At 42.6% G+C, this 24,795-nt stretch overlaps 1 pseudogene; it reads left to right on the forward strand.

The window, feature by feature from the left end:
* The first annotated feature begins 459 nt into the window (after positions 1–459).
* On the forward strand, positions 460–23,399 carry LOC106628791 (sushi, nidogen and EGF-like domain-containing protein 1; annotated as a pseudogene).
* The last annotated feature ends 1,396 nt before the right edge of the window (positions 23,400–24,795 follow it).

Genomic DNA, 24,795 nt, shown 5'->3' on the forward strand with positions numbered 1-24,795 from the left:
CATAAAAACAGAAAAAGCACCCAAAACCTAACCAACCCCAAACATTATCAAATGCTTCAGATGATTATTCAAATATTGCTCAGTGTATTTACCTGGTCTCATGGTACCACCATGCCCTTGCCACATAACTTCTAGATTAACATAGTTAAAATTAAACATTAGCAATACCTGACAATAAACTCCGAAATGGCAAGTGCTCCTTTTTTTTTTTTTTTTTTGTTTTGGTTTGGGTTTGGTTTTGGTTTCAGTTTTGGCTAACTCCAGCAGAGTTTTGTAACCAAACATTTGAGTTTGGTTAAAAAGTTTTGGCACAGAAATTCAGTCATGCAACTCTTTGTAAAAACTAATGAATAAAGATGATGAACACAAAGAGTGGTAGAGGAATTTGCTCTGAGCTTTTTTTTTTTTTTAATCAGCATGAAACCACAAAGTGTGAAATTGCTTGGTAAAGGAATCGCAATGGGAAAAGCAGGTGAGTTACCAAGTTTTTCTGACAGTTTTGAACTCTTGTCTTAAAATAAATGTTTTCCTAAGAAAACCAGGAGTTAGCCTGTGATATGGCATTAAAAATCAAGATATGTAATAAAAAATTTTACATGAAGACATAAATCAGTAACATTTGTAAAAAAAAAAAACCTGCTCAAAATAATTTTATTTCTGGCTTTTTTCTTTTCCTAATGATATCTACAACTAATGAGAATTCCAAGAAGCCATTTAAAACATATTTTTGTATTAGGAGCAGTCTTGTTAACAGGAATCTTTCAATAGTATCATTGTCAGTGTTTCATCCCTCTTGCTTATGAATGCATTCTGTTCTTTCGCTTTTCTTTCATAACTTCAAAAAATAATAATTGTAATTTTTCTTCCTCCCCTTTAAGTAAGTGAACTTTGAGGTTTTATCCCCAAATTTTCAGAAGCTATAGATCAATTTAAACTTATTAACAATTGTTAATAATAAAGCTATTCAGGACAATAAGTGTGTTTTTGTGTAGTTACCAGAATGATTTTTGAATTGTTTGAGGGAAAATGTCAAGCAAACTCACTGATCAAAGAAATGTGTGCTTAAAATTATTTCATAATTAAATATTTATTAAATAATAGTATAAATATTATTTATACTAAATAAAACACTTTATTTAGTATAACCTGTAAATTTAGAACCCTAGATTTAATCATTATTGTTAAAAAAATATTTGGGATTTTAATCTATAAAAATGTGCTTTACCTTTGTTAACCACAGAAATTGAAAGCTACTGAGTAAACAGAATTTTTAGTCAAAACTTAATTAAAAATAAATAAAACAAAGAATGTTAAAAATAAATGAACAAGTCTGGTTTCTTTAAATATCTGATCACAATACTTTTGTACTTCAATATCATCACACATGTTGCCAAACAAGATGCATTCTCGAGATTTTCCTCTTTATCCCTCTGAAATTTAAAAACTGAAAGGAACTGTTTCAGTGAAAATGTATGTTATCTATGTTTTGGTTTTCTTAAATTGATATTTCAAAATCAAAATTTGTGATAAGCTCAAAACCTTTAGCAGGCTGACAGAAGGGTAAAACCCACCCTGCTGGTTACTCAGCAGCCTTCAATTTCTGTGGCTCAGGAAGTAATTTGAACTGCTACTGGACATAAAATTCAGGGAAAACTTACCTATTTACTTACCTGTACTTAGTAGTGTTAAAATGAAGCTGAAATGAAGGATATATCCAGGTGTCCACACCACAACAGTTTTGTACTACCAGAAAAACTCCAGATGGTCACTGACTCGTGGCCTGGCTTTGCAAAGATTTTTGGTACAACAGCAGAAAACGAGGGGCTCATTATCCTGATCCTACAGCTCTTGAAATTCATTCAATTGCAGTCATTAATGAAAGTATGTGGCAGAACAAATAAAGACACAAAAGGCTGAAGTGGCACATCCACAGGTGTAAAAACCAGCCACTGACCAGGGAGAATGCAGCCAGCATGTCCTCACTCACCAGCCAGGCCACTCTTTAGACATGACAATAATTCTCCCTACAAATGTAACTAATTTCAGAGGTGAGAGATAGATGAAACACACCACTGATCTGACAGCCTTATTTCTACATGGAGTTTAACATCCTTGGCCTCTCCTGAGTTCACCAAGTATGAAAATGTTCAAGGCAGCTTGGAGCATGAGAGAACAGCGAGATGAGATTTGCCTCTCCCATATTTCAAACATACCATTAGAGATTTAATGACTGACATAATTATGATACAGTGCTTGTGAGATTCCAGGTCATTAACCTCCTCTGCCATGTGTAAAAGTAAGTCTGTAGTAACTACTGAAAGAGCTATACACAGAAATAATTAATACTTATTAGAGGAGTCACACTGAAAACAGTGGGCATCAGCAGGTGCTGAGGCTGACTCTGACTGTGCAAGACCCTGCTGCCTTCACAGGAGAGGGGATATCCCACCCTGCACAAGTTGCATGTTTTTGGACTGGGATCTCTGTAGGGTCCCCAGAGGTATCTGCCAGACTTGTGCACATTTACAATCTGATGTAAATTCTGTGAATTCCAGAGACTCTGAGGTTACCTCTGGTTGCTTTGTCATATTGTAAACTGATGGTCAACACCTGCCTCTTCTTGCAGAGATTTGAAGAAAATAATTTCTTTGGCCCAAATGGTATCAAAAATACTATTTTACTGACCAAAAGGCTGTTTTCGGCATTGTATTTATGGCACTGTAAGGAACTTGATGACTGAATTCCCATACTTGTGACAACCTGAGAGCTTCAGGACAAGGCCCTGGTCTCTGGCACTGCCTCACTTCCCCCAGCAGCTGGAAATAGATAGACTTAACAGAGAAAAAGCCAAGGAGACAAGTTCTTTATTCAAGTTCTCTCTCTGACATTCCACACCAAAAAAAAAAAAAAAAAAAAAAAAAAAAAAAATATTCCTGCGCACTTTCTGGTTTTTCAAGACAATAATGTCACATGTGTTCTGTCAGTAGTTCCCAGTGACCACAAACATTTAATCTCACTGAAGTGTGGCTCAGTGGCTTTAGACTGGACATTCCAAACTGAATTCTACTCTTTGGCTAGGAGAGCACAGTCCAGCTGGATCACCTAGAAATCCCTTCCAGCCGTCACCCTGGAATCCATGGTTAGAGCCACTGTGTCCTGCCCTGCATCACCTCATGTGGATGTAAGATCAGGTCATTGCTTTCCAACAGCCCTTCCCTTAAAAGGAACGAAACAAAAACATAACAGCAGAAAAATACAAATTAGTTTGGTAAACCTGGCCAGCCTCTTAAGACCTCTTGAAAGTAATGTCTCCCAAATAATGACAGGAAGGCAGGACCTGTGCAAAGACCACAGGTCTCATCACAGACAAAAACACCCATTACTGTAGATCCTCATGAATCCTTAAAATCAATTGCTATACATTATGCCTTACATTTTGTGAGCCTTAATTTAAATTTTAGTGAAAGGAGTTGGTATTGCTTGTGGCTTCAGAAGAAGGTAACATTATTTCTGGAACTCTGTATCTCCTTCTGGATAACATAGGTGTATTACCACTTCAGCTGGGCTCAAGAGTGAATTTCCCAGTCATATTCATGCACACATTCATTTCATGGAGCCCTTTCAGTTCATGATGATGGGCATTTTTCTGGAAAAGGCTTAACCAAACCCTGACATCCAGAGGGTCTCCTAAAATGTTCCACCTCCTTCAGCCTTTCAGTCCACAGGACCAGCCTAGGCTTACTCTAAATAGAACACGCTGAATCTGTGTGATGTGAACGTTAGTCCTGAATGTTTTGTTGTGCAGATCTACTCGTTTTGCTCTACAGTACATTCTAATGTACCTACACACTTGTGTTACTTCTAGTCAGCAGAATTTTGCTTGGCTTAAGCCATATCCATAATTTCCCAAAACACAGATAAATGGAGAGTACTAGACTGCCTATAGAAACTCAACAATTACAGATAAATGCCTGGTAAATTGCTTGACAAGACTGGAACAGTGGTGTTACAATCAGGCCGAAATTCTATTGCCCAGAACTACAAAAGTCTGATTCCAGACGTTTTTGATGTAGCCACCACCATCAAGCACAATTGAGAAATGTTTCTGTACTCAGTCCAGTGTTCCTCTGTTGGCCTTTCACTTCCCTCAGCCTTTTTAATGAAAGAGAGTATTTCTTTATTCTGTTTCATTTGGGTAAGTCCCTCATAGGTAAACAGTAATTTGCTTGATCTGTCTCTGCCAGAGGGGCGGGGAAGAGAAACAGAAGGGCAAAAGCATGAGAATCTCATGGGTTCAGATAAAGACCATCTGATAAATAAGGAGGGAATAAAAAAATAAAAAGAAAAGTGATGCAAAGTCAATCATCTACCCACCTCTCACCAGCAAACTGGGGCCCAGACAGTCTCCATGAAGTGGCTACTTTAGGAAGAGTTCCTCTCCACCTCTTGCAGTTTTCACCACTGAGCATGGACCTGGATGATACAGGATATTGCTTTGAGTCACTTTGAGTCCCAGCTGTTCCAAATGCCATCACTTTTCCAAACCCCACCTTTTCCCTGGGGGAGCACAGAGAAGCAAACAAGGTGTAGATGCTGTTCAAACACTGTTCAGCAATAATAAATCACCAGTGTGTTGTACATACTCTTTTGGTCCCAGATCTGAAACATAGCCCCATAAGTGTTGTTATGAGGAAGTCTCCACCTCAGCCCAGTGCAGTGCAGGAACATTACTTTTTGTTTTATTTAACAGTCATGGATAGCACAGATGGTATGAACCAGGTGTTTTAAAAATTTTCAGAATTGTAATGCCTCAGAGAGATCTCCCTCTGCACCTTTGACTCACCCTTGCTCCCTTTGGCTCAGCCATACACAGCCAGACTGCCTCTGTCAGTATGGGAAGTCACTCTGAGAGTTAGCTGACCCTAGGAGTTTCTGGGCACCTGAACTTTCAAGGAAATTCAAAACAAGGTGACAGTAATCACCTGGGGAAGGCAGAGGCTATTTTGAGGGTAGAAGACAGCAGCACCCTTCTGGAAGCATTTTACCATGTTGAGAGTCAAAGCTGAACAGTGTTGAACACGGAATCTGCCAGTAAGAGTAAAGAAAGACACCAGATGTAAAAGGACTTATTATAAAAGATAGATGAAATTATCTGTCATGTTGATGTTAAAATTAGAGATGGTCTTTAATATTTCATAGAGGACAAAGACATGCATGCTTTTGTAAACAAATTCCTGCCATTGCAAGTTGGGCAGAGTCTGGTTCTGACAGGGAACATCCCTTTAAGGTGGCACTTAATAATTGTCATAAGTGTTCTTGTCACTTGAGACAGCAAAAAGTTCTGTGTCCTTTTTTCCCCTCTCTTCTCCTCTCTTCATTTTCATGCACTGCATACAGAGAATGGAGACATTTCTCCACAAGAGAATCAGAGCATTTGTGTTAGGGGTAAACAGTCATGTTATAAATGCAATGGCAAAATAGGGTTAATAGAAAAGCGATTTATTATAAAATAATTTCAAGCACCAGCAACGAGAGAAAAAAAACACAATAAAATAAATCAGCGCAGCGCTGGGTGGACAGGGGTCTATACCCAGAGGTACAGATTTACCCAAATCCACGAAGGAGGGTAGACTGTCCGAGGTTTTTATAGGGATTTTGTGTCCTGAGGCCAAAACTCCGAGCAGTTACTGTTCAACAAAGAGTTTAGATGGTTGGTTGAATGAATTTCCTGGAACCGTGGAACTGAATCAATAGACGACTGGGCAGAGTCCATTCGCATGTGAAAGGTTCTGAGTGCTTCCCGATTGTATCTTCGGTTGGACTCTCAGGGTGGAGTGTCCAGGTCCGGTGCAGAGCCGATGGGTATCTCGGCTGGGCTCCTCTCATTGTCTGGCCTGATTGCATCTTCATTTGGGGCTTGCAGGGAGGGGTGTCCCGGTGCGGTGTGGAGCCGATGGGCATCTCAGCCTGGCTCCTCTCATTGTTTAGCCTGATTGTCCGTGTCCTACTCTTTCTTTCAGGCTGATAAACGTCGCCTAGGGTCGTTACCGTCTGAATGGGTAGTTACTGCTGGGTTTGGGGAGAAATCCTTAGGCCACACTATATTTTATATAATTTTTACATTGTTACAAATACAGTTATATACTTATTTATTCTTTCATGAATTTTTATCCAAGGTTACATTTATCACAGTCCCCTGCCTAATAATTTATCACATTAAAATTCATGTTATTTCATTCATTTCTATTGAGGGAGAACTGTGTAGTTTTAACTATATTTGTCTTATTCCCAGTCTGTAAGTGAATTCTCACAGTATTCTTGAGAAGGGTTGTTTTTATTTTCAAATTTCTTTAAGGCTTCAACTGCCTTCTGGTTCTCTCTTTTCTCCTCTAACTTCATTAGTTTAGAGAAAAGAGTGGGTTTCCCTGGTGCTTTTTCTGAGTCAATTGGAAGAGTGGCAATTTGCATTCCTTGCACAACAGAATGAATCAACCTGATGAAGCAATGAGTCAAACACGGGAGAAAGATGATTCCGGCAATTGAACAAGATATAAAGAACACTAACTTTTTCCACCAAGCCCCCTGTCCAAATATCTGGTCCCACCAGGAGGCTTGCAGAATTGAGTTCCATTTTTGAAGTGGTACATGTGCTACCTTTTTTATTTCGGCAGCTAGTCCTTTTATTGTCTCTCCATAATCATCTATTTCCATGCAACACTCGGATTCATTGTATTTACCGCATACTCCTCCTTCCTCGGCTAACAAATAATCGAGAGCTAGTCTGTTTTGGTACATAAAAGCTCTTATTTGTGAATGTTGCTTCGCTAGGAGTTCTAGGCCCTCTGAGGTGTGGTTGGAAACCACTTCTACTACTGCTTGTAACCTGATAAGTCTGTTGAGAAGGTAAATGGGAGTCCTGTAACCCCAACTGCCATCGTTTGCCCAAGTGGCAGGCGCGTAATACTTAATGATCCTTTCGGCAGGCCATTCTTCTTTCCATTTCTGACTGCCTCCTGCCATGGGTAGTTCCTGTTTTAATTCCCTCTTTTGTCTATTTAATGTTTCAAAGAGGGGAGCTCCCAGCAATTTACTTTCTGTTCTGGGTAGAGTAAAGAAAAAGGGTCTAATTATTCTGAGAGTGCAAGACCCCTTCCATTTCTTAGGTAGCTCACTATATGCTTTTTTGCCACATAACCAGTAAATGCCATCGGGAGCTTCCCAGCCTTTGTTTGTTCTTGCCGGATCATCCCAATATTCTTTCAGGCCTTCTAGTGCTTGGAAGGGATTGGACCCAGAGCTTTTGTACCAACATAGTTCAATTATTTCAACCCATTCGCAGTGATTACCCCGGGTGTGACTCCAATAGCCCGCGGGTGGTTCAGGTTGCCAAGTTATTGATTTACTGTCAGAATTCACTGTGAGTGTGTTTATACATGGGGTATAACCTACTAAATCAGTGAATTCTTTTCCTTCTCTGCTAATGCAGATGGTACCAATTATCCTTTGGTCTATAACCCATCCCTCGGGTCTTCATTTTGTTTTTGACATTTTTGAGCCTTCCCATTTTAGGAGTTGCTCTGGGATGAGTTCCTCTCCCTTCCAAGGCCACCTTTCAGCCGACTTTAAACCGCCACAGATTCAACAGTTAGATAGACCTAATTCTGTGGCTATTTCTTGCATTAGGTCTATGAAAAGATTCTGGTTGGGGGCTGGCAATCCCCAATTGCTGTATTGTCTCTCTAATTGCTCATAGTGCTCACTAAGAGAGTTAAGCCTCTCTTGTTCTAGTCTCTTTTTCCGAATTTCTACTTCTCGCCTCCTTAATTCTAGGGTTAGTTGTTTTATTTTGTTTTCAGGGTCCATCCCTTCCTCATCTCTGGAGAAGCAGAACACTTGATCGAATTGCAAACATACTCGGTCATCATCACTTTTTAACAAATCAAGAATTATCGGTTCATTACTAAAGGAGGCTTTCTCTTCATGTTTTAAATTTTTACCTTCGCAATACACTTTCCCCCTTATGGTACACATTTTTAAGTTTGCTTTATTGTAACACAAAGGGTTGACTTTATAATATGCTAAAAAGGTGGATTGTCTTTTTCCTCCTATCCAGACAGTTTTGTTACATTGGCTGCAGATTGGAATTGGAGGGAGCATTCCCACTTCTCTCTTATACCTGAAGTGGGTAGCTTTGGTTTTTCTTCTCATAGGAGTCTTAGACTGCCCGTCCTTAAAACCTGCCCCTGAGTGGTAACACTAGACCTCCCCCTTTAGTTCACAGAGATTATACTGAGTGCCGTTAGACAAACAACGTTCCGGAGGACAGTTAATTATTCGTCTGGTATCTGTGGCAGACCGACACTGCTCACACTTCCCCAGGGGACGCTCCCCCGGAGGTACCTCGGGAATCATTCCCTCGGCCAAGCACACGGCTAGACTCAGGACAGTCAGGATTCCCCACCGGTGTATCCCTCTGCCTTGCCCTTCGCCCATATAAAAATATACGGCGGGGATTACCATCTTCTTGGCAGCAAGGATATTCTTCAGGGGCCCTTGTAGTCTTTATGGCGTACCTTCTTTTGAAAGCAGCCCACCGAGACGACTTAATTGTGTCTGTCCTGCACGGTACCTTGACTGTCTTTCGGCACTCGATTTCTAAAGCTTCTGCCTTGGAGTCTAGTTTACCTCTAATCCCCTTTTGAAAAAGCAGGTACCACCCAGGAGAGTCAAGTTCTAAAAACCCCGCCCAGGTGACAAGTATTAAGAAACGGCTAGTCTCCTCCTGTTCTTTAGTCAGACAATCGGTACACAATCCCTTAGGCTTGTACTCTCCCCAACAGTGGGTTACCCAAATTTGTTTACAATAAGCACATTTAAAATGTATAAATGGAAAACAATCACAGTTTGCATTGATGTAACTTATCTGGTCTGCAGCTCTACGATCTCAGAACAATCATGTACTAATTTTTCTGAATAGAAACTGAGCAGGATTTTGTGCAGAAGTGGTTTTCAATTTCAAACCGGGTGAGCTGATTAAGATGGCTTCATATTTTAGAAGCCTAGAATCAGTCAGCCACTTCTCTGCTTTTTGCTGCAATATGTTTCTCACATCGTGGGGAGTGTAAACTACAAGGGGAGCTCCAAAAGTTATTTTCTTTGCCTCTCCCACCAACAGAGCCACTGCTACAATTGCTTGTAAACACGTAGGCCAACCCCGACTAACAGGATCTAAGATTTTTGAAAGAAACCCTATAGGCTTCCTTTTGCCTGCCCATTCCTGAGTCAGGACTCCCTGTGCTGTTTGTCCACTCACATCCACAAACAACTGGAATTCTTTATTCGTATCTGGTAGAGTTAGTACCGGGGCAGTCATAAGAACAGTTTTTAATTTCTGAAAATTAGACTCATCCTGTTCAGTCCACTTCAGCCTGTCAGTGTTTAATCTTTCATACAAAAAAACTTCACTTTTTCACTGAAACCCTCAATCCACTGCTTGCAATATCCCAAGAGCCCTAGAATTTGTCTAATTTGCCTTTTTGTTTTTGGTGCAGGCAATGCAAGGATGCCTGCTACCCTCTCTGGGTCCAATTTTTTTCCCTTGAGATATTCAATGTCCGAGGTATTTTATTTCGGGCTCTGTGAATTGCAGCTTGGATTTTGAGACTTTCAAACCCTTCTTTCCTAGAAAGTTCAACAAGGCAATCGTGCTTTTCCTCACGCTCTCCTCAGTCGGTCCAGCTATTAGCAAGTCATCTACATACTGCAAAAGCTTTGTCCTGTCCTCAAGAACAAATTGGGTTAACATTTGTTCTAAAGCTTGCCCGAAAAGGTTCGGAGACTCCACGAACCCCTGGGGGAGGACCATCCACCTTAGCTGTTGCTTTTGGTTTGTATCTGGGTCCTCCCACTGAAATGCAAAATAATCTCTACTCCTTTCATCCAGAGGGCAAGTCCAAAAAGCATCTTTCAAATCAATCACACTGTGCCACACATCTTCCGGTGAGAGTCTATTTAGTAAAGTATAGGGGTTGGCCACCACCGGGAATCTAGTCCGGGTCCTAGTGTTTACCGCTCTTAGGTCCTGGACCAATCGGAAGCTGCCATCCGTCTTCCTTACAGCCAGGATGGGGGTGTTATGTTGAGACATGCAAGGTTCTAAAGTACCTCCTTTTAGGAGGTCATCAACTATTTGTTTCAACCCCCTTCTCCCCTCCATCGGGATGGGATATTGTTTAACCCTTATAGGGTCCTCAGAGTTCTCGAATTCTATTTTGATAGGTTTGATATCTAGCTTTCCTACCTCTCCTTTTGAATGCCATACTTCAGGGTTTATTTTCTCCTCATCTTTAGGAGTCAACTTAAATATTTTCACCACCAATTCAGAGTTTTTAATCATGATATTAATTCTTAAAGCGACAATCATGTCCCTTCCTAATAAATTGTAATCTGCTTCTTCCACTAATAGTAAATTCCCTAAGCAAATTTTATTTTCAGATTCTATTTCCACATCTTTTATTACAGGCACTTCAAAGGGGTCTCCCTTTGCACCGATTACAAAAACTTTTTCTCTGCTAGCCACACATCTGTATGGCAATTTCTGCAGGGTACTTCTCTCTGCCTCAGTATCCACAAGAAAACTTACCTCCTGTCGTTGGGGTCCCACTTTTAATTTTATGAAGGGCTCCTTGGATGTTCCGGTCCCCAAATTAAAGAGCCCCTGACACCCCTAATCTTCCTGAAAAATTTTCTTGTCTTTTATTCTTTGTTTACAATTCCACTGAACGTGTCCTACGTGTTTACAATAGTAACATTCAGGGGGTTCTCTCCGTGAGCCCGGTGAGAACCTCGACCTTTTCCGGGCAGTGTTTTAAACTTACCCTGTATCTGCTCTTGTTTCTGGACCTCTTTCACTGCAGTTACTAAAACCTTAGCTTGTAATTTCTGCTTCTCATCTTCTCTCCTCATGTATACTTTTTGAGCTTCCCTTAGGAGCTCCTGGAGGCTTTTATCTTGCCACCCCTCGATCTTTTCTAATTTTCTCCTAATGTCCTCCCAAGATTTAGCAACGAATTGTGTTTTTAACAGAACCTCCCCCACAGGAGAGTTCGGGTCAGTCCCAGAATAAATCTGTAAACTTCGCCGTAATCTCTCGATCCATTCAGTGGGTGGTTCCTCTTTCCCTTGACACTCTCCAAAGACTTTGCTAATATTCTGGCCCCTAGGGACCGCTTCTCTTATACCTTGGACAATTATGCTCCTTAAATCCATCATGTTCCGTCTGCCTTCCTCCGTCTGTGCATTCCAGCTCGGGCTTGCGCTAGGCCATTTCTGGTTACCTGGCGTCCCCTGTGGATTGCGTCTGTCCCAGTCTCTGATACCGGTTTGTTTAATCATCTCTCTTTCCTCCTGATTAAACAATGATCTCAGGATTGCCATAAGATCGTCAAAGGTATAAATACTACTCCCTAAAAATTCGTCTAACCTTTCAGCCACACCAAAAGGATCATCCAACAACCGCCCCATCTCTTTCTTAAATGCCCTTACATCTCCAGAGTTAAGGGGTACATTCACAAAACCGATCACTCCCGGGGCCGTCGGTACTTCCCTAAGAGGGAACAACCGGTGCCCTTCTTCACTCTCTCCCCATTCATTATCCACCATTCTTGCTCTCAAACGGGTTCTACTTGCGGGAGTGGAGTTGGTGATTGTGGGTTGCCTCCCCGTTATCAATTATGGGAACTCCACCACCACCCGGTTGACGGGAGGGATCCCCTCCGTTGTGTGGGAGGGTCCCCGTTGTGGCGTCTGGACCGGCAAGGACGGATAGGGTGATCCCCAGCCTTGTGCAGGAGAAACCTCCGAAGAGGCTACTGTGGCTACGGTGTTTGCAGGCAGGGAAAGGGGAAGGGCTGCCAGCATCGCTGCTGGCACCGAGTCTCCCGCTTGAGACACATGCATCTCAGTGGGTTGGTCTCGGGGGCCCAAGGGTGCTGAAGGCACCACTTGATCTGCAGAGGAAGGTCCAGCCGGTCCATGATATGGGGGTGGTAAGTCGTCGAGGGGTTCCCAGGATTCAGCTCTCGACTCATGTTTTTCTTTTTGTTTCATTGAGAATAGCCCTACTCTGACGTTTACCCAGAGCTTAGCATATTCCTTCTCCTCAGGATCTGAGGGGACCTTGTTCTCCACATAGGAGAATAACTTATTATAACTTATAACTTATAACACGTCCATTTTTCAAATGTGCCTAACACTGGCCAAGTGAGGTGACTTCTCAACTCCTGTCCTCCCCAAACCTCCATACAATAATGTATCAATTTTGCCTTTGATTTCCCCTTCCTCTGGGGACAATCTTCCCAGTGTTTTAGCATCCACCCCAAGGGACTTTCCAGCGGGATGTCTGGTGATTCCTCCCCCTGATCGGAGGAATTTTTCCCTGTGCTTCTTCTTTGAAGCTTACTCTTTTTCTGCCCCATACTTCGAAAATATATTTTCTTACCTGTCTTCGACTTCTCCATGAGTCGATATCAGTTTCTGCGTTGTGTGCTTACTCTAGGAATCAAAATTTTGCCGATACTCACCCTTCAGCGAGCTGAGCTGAGGTCTCTTGTAATCGGTACTTTTGATCCTCTTCCGGACCTCTACCTGGGTCCGTTAACTAAAAGGGTTTACCAGTTCCCGAGCTCGACAGGACGTATCCTTCCCCTTTTAGTTCCTTGCGATCAGTCCCCCGAGACACCCTTTGGCCTCAGGTTTTTACAAGTGTGTGTCGAGAAAAAAAGCTTTCACTCTGGATCGCTTCCTTCGCGGCCGGCCAATTCCCTCGCGGGAGGATAGAAACGCGGCCTTGAAGTCCACACTCGCCCCGTGATCAGATCACGTCTCACACACTCGCCCGATCGCCCACTCAACCAGCAGTACTTACAGCTATTTTCCTGCGTGGATGTCTTTGTGCACAACAGACGTTTTACGAGCAAAACAAGCCGCGGCTTCCCGAAGGCTCCGTGCCTTCCCGAGCTCTCCGATCCGGATCCTTTTCCTTTTTATTGTGGTTTTTATCTCAGCCTAAATTTAGTTCGGACGTCGGAATGAGCTACGGGGGTTCTCAACTCACCAGGCCACCAAAATCAGCGGGGGTACCCGTCCTGGGCAGTGAGATTCCCCGCAGTTTCTCCGATCCGAGTTCACGGCACCAATCTGTTATAAATGCAATGGCAAAATAGGGTTAATAAAAAAGCGATTTATTATAAAATAATTTCAAGCACCAGCAACGAGAGAAAAAAACCACAATAAAATAAACAGCGCAGCGCTGGGTGGACAGGGGTCTATACCCAGAGGTACAGATTTACCCAAATCCACGAAGGAGGGTAGACTGTCCGAGGTTTTTATAGGGATTTTGTGTCCTGAGGCCAAAACTCCGAGCAGTTACTGTTCAACAAAGAGTTTAGATGGCTGGTTGAATGAATTTCCTGGAACCGTGGAACTGAATCAATAGACGACTGGGCAGAGTCCGCTCGCATGTGAAAGGTTCTGAGTGCTTCCCGATTGTATCTTCGGTTGGACTCTCAGGGTGGAGTGTCCAGGTCCGGTGCGGAGCCGATGGATATCTCGGCTGGGCTCCTCTCATTGTCTGGCCTGATTGCATCTTCATTTGGGGCTTGCAGGGTGGAGTGTCCAGGTGTGGTGTGGAGCCGATGGGCATCTCAGCCTGGCTCCTCTCATTGTTTAGCCTGATTGTCCGTGTCCTGCTCTTTCTTTCAGGCTGATAAACGTCGCCTAGGGTCGTTACCGTCTGAATGGGTAGTTACTGCTGGGTTTGGGGAGAAATCCTTAGGCCACACTATATTTTATATAATTTTTACATTGTTACAAATACAGTTATATACTTATTTATTCTTTCACGAATTTTTATCCAAGGTTACATTTATCACAGTCAGAAAATAAGTTCAAAGTTGAAACTACACACTAGTACAAGATCTACTCTTCTGAATCCTGTAGAGCATCTGCACAAAATTTGTGAAATTTGGCTTTCTAAGTTACTGAATATCATCTTTGATTTAATTGGAGATCTTAGTGGCCAGACACCTTAGCAGCGATGTAGAGTCCCTCCCTCATAAAAAAAAAAAAAAAAAGGCTGAATCTGCTTTATCCTCTTAATTGTACACAGGTTCAATTAAACCTTAGTCCCAGTTCAAAGCCTGTTGACAGGCTGTGAGAAGTAAACCAGTAGCACAAATAATGCATAAAGCAGCAACAAGACTGGCCTGCCCGGGGAATTTTTACCCATGATGTGCTGGGACAACCTAACTACCGGTACTTAGGGGTGCTTGACAACGGACAAAGAGTAGCCGGGCCCGGGGGGGGGGGGGAAGGGGGCAGAAAAGGAGGGTGGGGACAGTTTTTAGCTGGCTTTCCTCGGCTTCGGGGAAGGACGTTCGTGTGCTGGGTGGCAGAGCTGCTGCAGTGGAGAGAAGGGAATTTTTCGCCATTACCCAGACAGACCTGCTGCTTCTTCTCCTTCTCCCCTCTTGGTTGGTGGCCTCGCACCCCCTGTCCTGCCGGGACGTGTGGCAGTGCCAGCCACCGCCGCGGAGCTGCTGATACACCTCAGCCACCGACCCAGGATCTCAGCTCATCCCTGCTGTTTCCAGCCGACTGTTCCTCAGAGCCCTGCAGGAGCACCGGGACTGACTGCCCGAGGGGTTTGTGAAAACAAAACCTCTCCTCCATCCCATCTCAGCTGAGAAAGCTGTCATGGGGTCCCCGGTTCTGTGTTCTTGTTATTGTTGTAGTTATTGTTGTTTGTTTGCCTGATTATACTAGTAAAGAACTGTTATTCCTATCCCCAGATCTCTGCCTGAAAGCCCCTTGATTTCAAATTTATAATAATTCGGAGGGAGGGGGTCTACATTTTTTCATCCCAAGGGAGGCTCCTGCTCTCCCTAGCAGACACCTGTCTTCTAGAACCAAGACACTAACCCACTGTGAATCTTAAATAGTCAATGGTCAACATGATTTTTTGATAAAAATCTTCTTCACCTGGCTGCTCTTAGGCTTTTGTGTGTTGTAGAAAGCCTGAGTACATTGTATTCAATGCCATCACAAAAGGAAGCTACAGTCTGATCAAAATAAATAGCTTCTCAGAATAAGTTAGTTGTGTAGTTTTTTCTTGGTCTTGACTGTAGCTGGAAACTGCTGGCAGCAAATAAAATTCCTTTCTGATGCAGTGCTGGTCCACTTTCCAGAGCATGATACAGCTGTCATCTTGGCAGATTTTTGATTCACACCACTATATACAGATGCATCCTAATACAAATATAATTCAGTCACAGATAAATGCTTGGTACATACTTGAAATTTTATCCTAAAATGTTATGTTCTGTTGACAGAGCAGCTTTTTTTCATGACTGGTTTGCGTGTGTGATTCAGATCCAGGACTTAAATGGTTGCTTGTAAAGCCACACATGCATAGGAAAGTGGAGCTACTGTCAATATCAGGATGTGCTCAAAGCCTTCCATCTGTTCCAGATAATGTAGAACTGAGTTGTGACTAAGATTTTTTTACATCTTTTAAAACCCTTTGCTAATTCAGAATTTTTGTTGTTGCCAAGAAATCTGTAGTTTAAACTCTTAAAGCTTTGAAATCAAATAAATGTTAAAATAAACTGAGTTATTCTAAATTATGTCAATTTCAGTTTAAAAAATAAAAACATATTACCTTACTTTTTTGAGCTATTTTAGGCATTGGAAATTGTTATTTCTTGAAATAAGTAAGGGAATGAAAGTGGAATTTTTGAAATCTTATGTTCTCTGAGTTTTATCTCTAGGAAATTCTGAGCAGTAATAATGTACTCTTCCTCATTTTATGGGTAGATTTTTTTTTTAAATGAGCCTTTGCTAACAAAAAAGAAAGCTAGTTTTGATGGAGCAGTCACAGACAAGCCTATTTAAAATAGATTATTTCTTATTTTACTTTTTCATTTTCTAAAGTATGACAAGCCAGTTGAATTACAACTTTAATAATGTGTGATCAGATCTTTACTGCAAAGCTGTAAATCAGATTCTTTGTGTGTATCCTTGCATTTGCTTCTCTTTCAATTGCAAAAAGATTTAACACAATTAATGATAAATAAAACCCAAGTGTCAAACAGTGAGGTGCACCCAGTGTCTCCTTCTCTCTATACTAATTAGGGGGCACAAGAAATTTAAGTAGAGGGATTTAAAAGCAGAGACATCAGGAGAGAGCAGATACAGGAACTTTCACTACAAACCTGGATATTAATGAATAAACTCAGTGCAACACTAAACCATCACTGAGGTCCTGTTGCTGTAGAGCAGCGAGTGGGAGCTGTGCTGCATCACTGGGGCTTGCAGAGCCTTTTTAGAAAGCCTGCTGGCATCCCCAGCAGGTTTACTGAAGGAGTCAAACAGAGAGAAGCAGCATCCAGTAGCCAGCCAGGTGGTCTGGCTCCGTGCACCAGCCATACACCAGCAGCAGGCAGGTGTCGGCAGCGGTGACCCATAACAGGGTCGGGCTGTCCTTGCCACACTTTGGGGACACTGATTAAAATATGTCATGCCTGTTTTCCGCTCCCAACAGAGGCTGTCCTTGGGCAGGACAGACGATCCTTCAGGCAGCGCTTTTTCCAGCTGCATGCAGAGTTCATTAGTACGACGGGAAAGGAAACACAAGATCATCAGATCAGATCAGTGTTTCACTATGTTTTGCATCACAGCCCTATGCACAGCTCTTTCCAGGGGCTTTGCGGTAAGGTGACAGAAACCACCCTGTTGGAATGCTGTGGAGTGAAGGTTCCAGAAGGAAAATGTGGCAGACGTGTCAACTCCCTCCCTCCAACTAGAAAAACAAAGAATTTATTGTGTTAAGGGTCACAGCTGCTGAGACAGAAAGGAGTGAGGCTTAAATCCAGTGTTCTGTGATCAGTACAAGAGGGAAGAGGCAGGGAAGGATGTTCTCTTTCTCTGTTGTAATTCTTGCTGGTTGTGATTGCATTACAAGAACAACAACAACATCCTCACAAGGCCAAACGCAGCAACAAATATTCACAGCACCACGTTATAAGGCCAAGGTTTGAAACTAATGGGTATCCAAAGTTCTGCTTTCAGCTGTTTAAACAGCCAGTTTTTTGCTATCCTGAGCCTTCTTCAGGAGCTAAAATTTGGATACTCAGCAAGGGATCCATCCAGAATTTTGGGTGGCCTTGAAAGTCATTACTCTCCATATTGTGCCGTTTCCCAGGCACCTATGGCTAGGAGGACAGCAAGGTGGTTTCTCACAGAGGATAGAAGGAAGCTACTGGATTTCAGAAGAAAACAGTTACTTTAATTCAGACTACATATCTAAATCTCTCACCTGAACTGAAAGTTCGGTCCAATCTAGAGAAAAGGAGAACCAGTATTTAACACTGCTCAGAATGGTCATGATCCATTCAGTATTCATATCCCGAAAGAAGAAGATAGTAAAGCAAATAAGCTTTAAAACCAGCATTCAGCAAGATTTTTAGCAAGTACAATTTTGCAGTTCATCCCAGCATTAGCAGTGCAGATATAAGCCATGTATTGTGATAAAGCCTTAAATCAGGGAGGAAAACAGAACAAACCAGCCCCGAACCAAACAAACCTCTCCATGATGCGCTAAGTTACAAAGAGCAAGAAATTTCACACTGTCCGGTTTTCATGCCTCTTGTCACCAGACACTGAAAACAGTGACACAAGGTGACTGCCAGCATTAACCTTTCCTTGGAATTCTGCTGCCCCTCCCTGCAAGGCCCTGGCAGAAATTTACCAATGTTGTTAGCTCTCTCCTACAAAATCACATAGAATTTTATTCCTTGCAGGAATGTCCTAGGGTTATTTGCAAGGAGTGGGCAAGGAGTGAGACTGGGGAATTGGGGAGGGCATTAAACTCTGACCATTCATCACACTGGGCTGGAGGGGGGTGGGTGCAGAAACTGACCCCAGAATTCTGAAGAATTTGGGAGGGGGTGGGTGGATCTTGCCACTGATGGGGTCCCACGAGGGGTGTGGGACATACATAGGTGAGGGGAATGCACAGGGGCATCCCAGATGACACTCCTCCAGGGATTCCCTCAAAATTCCAGTGAATTCCTCAGAATCTTTGCCCCGCTCTGAACCCCGGTCCACTGTCTCCAGGGAGACAGACCCAAATCTGTCTGGCTTTTTCCCAAAACTAATGAGAGAAGTCCCAGCTGAGGGTTCTGGAGAAGTCCAAGCCCAGCTCTTAGACAAAAAAAACCAAAACCAAAACCCAAAACTTTAAAGTGCTTAAAAAAAACCCATATGTAACTGGGAAAAATGAGGTTTTTTAAAATACATGAAAATGAATGGGTTTTCCTTTAGAAAAATAAGAAGAAAAAATGAGATACATAATAAAGGATTTTCTTGAAAAAAATACCAGGTAAATGAGGAACAAGAATTTTTTCCGTAGAATAAAGAGAATAAGAGGTTTTTTCCCTTAAAAAAATCCCTAACAACAGAGATATTAACTTATTTTTAGAAGAAACAAAGAAACCACACTGAAAATTATGGTGGTTTAAAGGGTTATTTTTTCTTCCAAAAAGTAGAATTCCAGTGTATAAGGACATTTTTTTTCTTCCTGGACAAAAAAAGGCCAAAGTACATAATAAAGATTTTTCTCAGCCTCAAATAGCAACAAAAAAGTCCTCAAAATCCCAAATAAACAGGGATAATCTATTTTCTTCCCCATAATAAAAAAGGAGATAAAGGATCTATAATTTAAAATTATTTGAAAAGTACATTTTTGTTTCAAATAATTAAGTCAGGGATGAAAGTTGAAAGTTTGGAAAGGGGCACAAACCCCACACAGGATGAGGAGGAATCCAGAGGTGTCTCCAGAACTCCAAAATTATTGAAGTCTTTGCTGTGCTTAAAAAAATACATCTGGAAGAAAAATACATTTGGAGGAGCCCAAAATCCCTAACACGTGATTATAGCCTCAACACATGATTAAATTCCCCTTTCTAAAGAATCCTGGGAGAGCTCAGAGAGATTGCATGAGTGGAAAGCTGGCAAATTCCTTGTTTCCATGGGGTTTTTTTTGATAATGAAAGCAGCAGGACAAGGCAAAAACCAGCATTTGAGGGTGTTTGAGCTCATTTTCAGGCTGCAGTTCTTCACAACATTGAATTCCAGGTGAGGAACATTTATTCCAGTGGGATTTTGGTATTCCTTGGAATACTGTCTCTTTAAAATATTTATTTTTCATTAGTTTAAGGAAGATTTATGCCTTTAGATGACTTAAAAATGCATGAAAAAATGTAAATAATCCTCATTTTATTCAGAAAAAACAGGCAAAAATTCCTGAATTTGAGCACAGAAGGGGAAACATTTCTTCATTCATACAAACAGCAAAAACTGAAGTTTCAATTAAATAAAAATTAAATAAAAACCCAAATAAATAGAAGATAAATAAAAATAGCATTAATTTGAAAACTCTATTAAATAAAAAGGCAATGTATTTAGAATTAAAAGTTGAAATGAAATGAAATAATGTTCACTTAAAATTTTCAGTTAAAATTCAATCAAAATGAATTAAAAATTAAATAAAATTTTTAAATCTCTTGAATTAAATTATATTAATACTTTAAAATGTACTATAATTAAATTAAAAAGCCAACTTTTCAAAAACTTTAATTATTTTTAAGAATGTCTAAAGTACCACACATGCACACAGCCCTCCCCGCAAAATTCCTGGAAAAAGTGTGTGTTTGGTGTTTTAATGTGAATTTTTTTGCCTCTGGAACTTCATTTTACTGCATTATCTCTTTTTGGGAGGGTTGTTGGTTTGCTTTTTTGGATATATTTATAGGGTTTTTTTCAAGATTTCTTGTTTTTTACAGTTATTTTAGGGTCAAGGATGTCACCCTCTAGTGTTTTCTTCCTCCTAATATTAGGTAAATGTTTACTTCTGAAAAAGTGTTGTTATTTTCATACCTCTTGGACAAATGATTAATCAACTCACTTTCCTTCCTATTTCTTCTTCAGTTTCCATGGTGGACACTAAAACCTCATCTGAAAAAGGTGAATTTTGGGGGCTTTGCCCTAAAAAAACATTATTTCCACCTAAATCAAACTTTATCCCACCCACATCATACCATTTTCCCACTATTCTCCCAAAACCTCTTTGTTCCCCATGTAATTCCACTGGGGTCATTCCCATTAACCCGTTTCACCATGAAAACCCAAGAGAAGACACATCCATTTTCAGATAACCAAGACCATAGGAACCTCAAATTTGGTTGGTTACCCCCCCCAAAATCTATGTATTTGGGTAGGAATTTGGGGGCAGTTCCCAAATCCTATTTTTCCCATAGGATCCCTGCTCTATTCCTATGGGACACACCAGGGGGATGAAACCAACCCCAAACACAATGATGGGACATCCGAGATCACCCCCTCCGTTCCCTTCACCTTCTATGGGAAAACATACCAAACTGTGTTTGTAGGTCACCCCAAATTCCATATTTTTCAGAAATTCCTCCATTTTTCCAAATTTTTGCTCCATTTCTACTTAATTTTTCACTCATGTATGTGGGTGAGTGTGTGTATGTGTGTGTATCCCCCCAAAATCAACCCTTCTTAAATTCATAGTGGGTTTTATGCTTGGGCACTGAAACGTCTTCAGATGGGTGGGGAACTTGAGGGGCTGGTGGTATTGGGAGGGTTGAAGGAGCTTGGGAGGTTCTGAGGATGGTGGGTGATGGTGTGGTCCATGGTCATATGACTGGTGGGTCTTGGGGCAGTTGGTTGTTTTTGGATCTTCCCATGTTGGGTAGATCTTGGGGTATGTGGGATCTTGGTGGGTGTTGTGGAATCACATGAGTGGTGGATTTTTTGCGTTTCCTTGAGGGGTGGGTCTTGGGGGGATTGTTGGGTCTTGGGAGGTTCCTGGGGGTGGTTGCTGTTAGGGGGTTCTATGGATCTGATGTTTGGGGGGTCCTGTGGGTGGTGTGTTCTTGGGAGGTTGAGGGATCTTGAGGGATTCTTTGGGTGTTGTGGGATCCTGTGGGTGAAGGTTCCTGTGGATGGTGGGTCTTGGGGGAGTCCTGTGTGTGGTGGATTTTTGGGTGTTGATACATGTTGGGGGTCCCTATGGATGGTGGTCCTTCTCAAGGACCCCACAACCCAAGTCAAGCTGTTGCAGCCACCTGCTCCTGGTGTCACCTCCAGGAGAATAACAATGGGGTGATCTCCTTCGATGAGCCCATCAAACAATACACCCCTGACCCCTTCCCTCTGGTGGATGGGCACCCTTTCGTGGCTCCATACTGGGCAGATGTGGACAATGTGTGGACAACATGGGGACATCTTCTACCGCCAGACCACCGACCTGGTGCTGTTGGAGGACATCAGCCAGGACATCAGCCAGTACTTCCCCAAAAGCCCCTTCCCCATGGTGGCCACTTGGGACCCCATGGCCTACTATGGCTCCACCTCTGAAAAGGTGAGGTCCATGGTCCATGGGGCTTGAAGGTCACTCAAGTGCTCATTGGCATTTGTCAACAGACCTATCTTTGACCTCCTAAACCCATCCGTTACCTTCATGGTTCATTCTTGACCTCTGAGACCTTTCTCCATAGGGCAACACCTTCCAGGCTGTGCTGACCACTGACTCCAAGATGTTTTATACCATCCTCAGCTACTGGGACATCCAGTGGACCACAGGGGCAGCAAGTAATGGGGATGCTGAAACGGGACTTGGGGGGACCCCAGCACATGTAGGTGGGGAGGGTGAAGGAGAAGGGGGAGGTTTTCCCACTCCATGTTCTGAGGATGATGGTGATGAAGGTCAGGGATTGGCCCACCCATTTCCTGGGGATAATGATCATGGTCATGATGAAGGTCCAGGATTGGCCCACAACATTTTTGGGGAGGTCAAGTTTTCCGGTCCCATCTTCTGGAGATGATGATGATGAAGGTTAGAGGTTGGCCCATCCCAGCTATTGGAGATCATAATGATGATAGTGGTGATGAAAGTGATGATGATGACGATGATGATGATGATGATGATGATGATGATGAAGACAGGCTTCTTCTGGAGATGATGATCATGATAGTGATGTGTTATAGTTTAAGGCCTGGTGATGCGGAAGATTTCGGGATGTAACGGAAAGTTAGCAAAAACCCCTCTCTGCTACGATAGTAAAACCTTCTGCAATTAGCCAATAGCACCCAGGTGTGACGTAAGCAGATGGGAGTAACACAGTGACCCCAGGCTATAAAATGCTAAATTCCCCTGCAATAAACGCCATTGCTTTGCCATCCATCATATTGATGTCTTGTGGGTAGAATGGTCTGAGTGGCCAAGGGGGGCCACCGTGCTGGCTTCTGAACCAGGGTGTTTGCCTTGCTTGAAAAACCTGCAAGTGATGGTCATGGATTGGTTCATATCATTTCTGGGTGACACCAAATATGTTCACATCCTAAAACCCTTTTAGGGGCCAACTACCCCTTTGGGTGGGGTCAGCCCTTATATATTCATCCCCCCAATTTTCCAGGCAGGATTCAATAGTGGTGATGACACCAACTTCTACAACATTCCCGGATCCCAAACCAATGCCATCATCAACATCACCACGTCCTCCAATGTCAAGGTCCCGGGACGCTGGGTCTTTCAGGTGGATGACTTCCAGGTGACAGGTGTGGATCCTCCCCAGTAGAAAACAACTGGTTGTAAGTGGGAGGAGAAAATTGGGAATTTTGAGGAAAAGTGGGAATTTGGGCAGTAAATTCAGGAGTGAGGGGGGGGAAAGTGGGGATTTGGGGCAGTAATTTGTGACTGTGGGAAGACCACTGTGAATTTAGGGGAAGACCAAATTTGTTGGGGAAAATTAGGTATCTGGGGGGGAAGAGTGGGAATCTTGGCTGGAATATTGAGGATTTAGGGTTAAATTAAAAGAAAACTGGGCATTTGGGGAACAATTGGAAGTTTGGTGGGGAAAAGTAGATATTTTATGGGATAATATATGAGGAAGATTTTGATTTCTGAGGGGAATTTGGGGATTTTTTGGGGGTATTGGGGATTTGGCTGGGAAGTGGCTCTTCCTCTTGGACTGTTGATATCTCATCTAGGTGAATTGAGGGGAGTTCTGCAGAGGGAAATCACCACTGCCATTCTTATCACCAGTAAAGTCACTGTACAGGTCAAGATCATGCCAACCTCTATCAGAGCAATAAAATTGCAGCTAAGACACTGTAGTGTCCATGTCCTTGTCATTGTCATGGCACCCATGGTGATGTCATCACACTTATGTCACCATCATAATAATACACCCCTGACCCCTTCCCTCTGGTACGGTGGATTACCCTCACTGTTCCCACAGTTGCAGAGGATCTGAGGGGGTTGGGGTGAAATGTGACAGAATTAATCTAATTTTGCCTTTTTGGGTGTTAATTTCTGGGGTCTTGCACAGTATGAAGTCACGTGTCAGCCATGTGCACAAGAGACACAACCCACAACAGGCAGCTTGGCACACACCCCCAAAATGTGGCACTTAAAATACACTTGGACATCACAAGACACAAAACATGCAAGACACAACTTTACCCCTCTTGACCCTTGACTCCTACTCACAGAATCACAGGATCTCATTGAGGCTGGAGGAGAACTCCAAGATTCTCAAATCCAACCTTTAACTGAACACTCCATGTCAAGCAGACCTCAGCACTGAGGGCCTTGTCCAGATATTTCTTGAACACTCCAGGGATGTGATTATACCACTTCCCTGAGCAGACCATTCCAATGCCCAATCATCATTTCTGTGAAGAAATTCCTCCTGATGTCCAGCCTGAATCTCCCTTGGCACAGCTTGACACCATTTCCTCTTGTCCTACTGCTGGTGGCATGGTAGAAAAGATTCACTCCCACCTCAACAGAGGCAAAAACCTCTTTTCCAGGTAATCATAGAAAGTGATAAAGTCACCCCTAATCATCATTTTCCCGAGACTGAGCACCCACCAGGCTCCCTCAGCTGCTACTGATTCTCCAGATCCTTCCTCAGCTCTGTTACCTTCTCTGGACATCCTCCAGCCCCTCAATGTCTGTTTTGCCATGAGGGACCCAAAACTGCTCCCAGAATTTGAGGTGTGGCCTCAGCAGTGCCAGCACAGGGTATGGTCACTGCCCTGCTCCTGCTGCCGCACCATTGTTGGGACAGCCCAGAGGCTATTTGCCTTCTTGGCCACCTGGAACAGCTGGCTCAGGTTTTGCTGCTGTCATGACTGCCCCCAGGGCCTTTTATGAGTGGCTTCCCAACCACTGTGCCCCAGCTTGGAGCTGCAGGGGTTGTTGTGACCCAGGGACAGGATCTGGCACTTCCCCCCCAGTGCACGTCATGCCATTGGCCTGGTTGAGGAATTGATTCTGTCAATTCTTCAACCCACAAAATGTTTTTTTTTAAAAAAATCCCTCCTTCCCCTTTTCTTTTTGCCATTTTCCCTCTCTTTTTACCCCAACCAGACTCCCTATTTTCCAAAAAATATGCTATTTCTGCTCGCTCAACTCCTTGTCATTGTGGAATAATTTAAACCACATTGGGCAAAAAAACCTTGATATCTGGTAATTCCAAATTTTGACATCAGTTTTAAGAAAAAAACCTTGTTTTTCTCTCTGTTTTCACCTTTTCTGGCCAAAAATTATCTCACATCATTGGGTGGGGTGGTCCCTGGGGGTGCCTAGCTTAGTCATTTTCTTCCCCCTTTTTCTGCCAAAATTAAAAAATAATTGAGGGAGGA

This window comes from Pseudopodoces humilis, chromosome 4, assembly GCF_049639895.1.
Source record: "Pseudopodoces humilis isolate 2021_Gansu_Grassland_sample_001 chromosome 4, ASM4963989v1, whole genome shotgun sequence".
Classification (NCBI taxonomy): Eukaryota; Metazoa; Chordata; class Aves; order Passeriformes; family Paridae; genus Pseudopodoces; species Pseudopodoces humilis.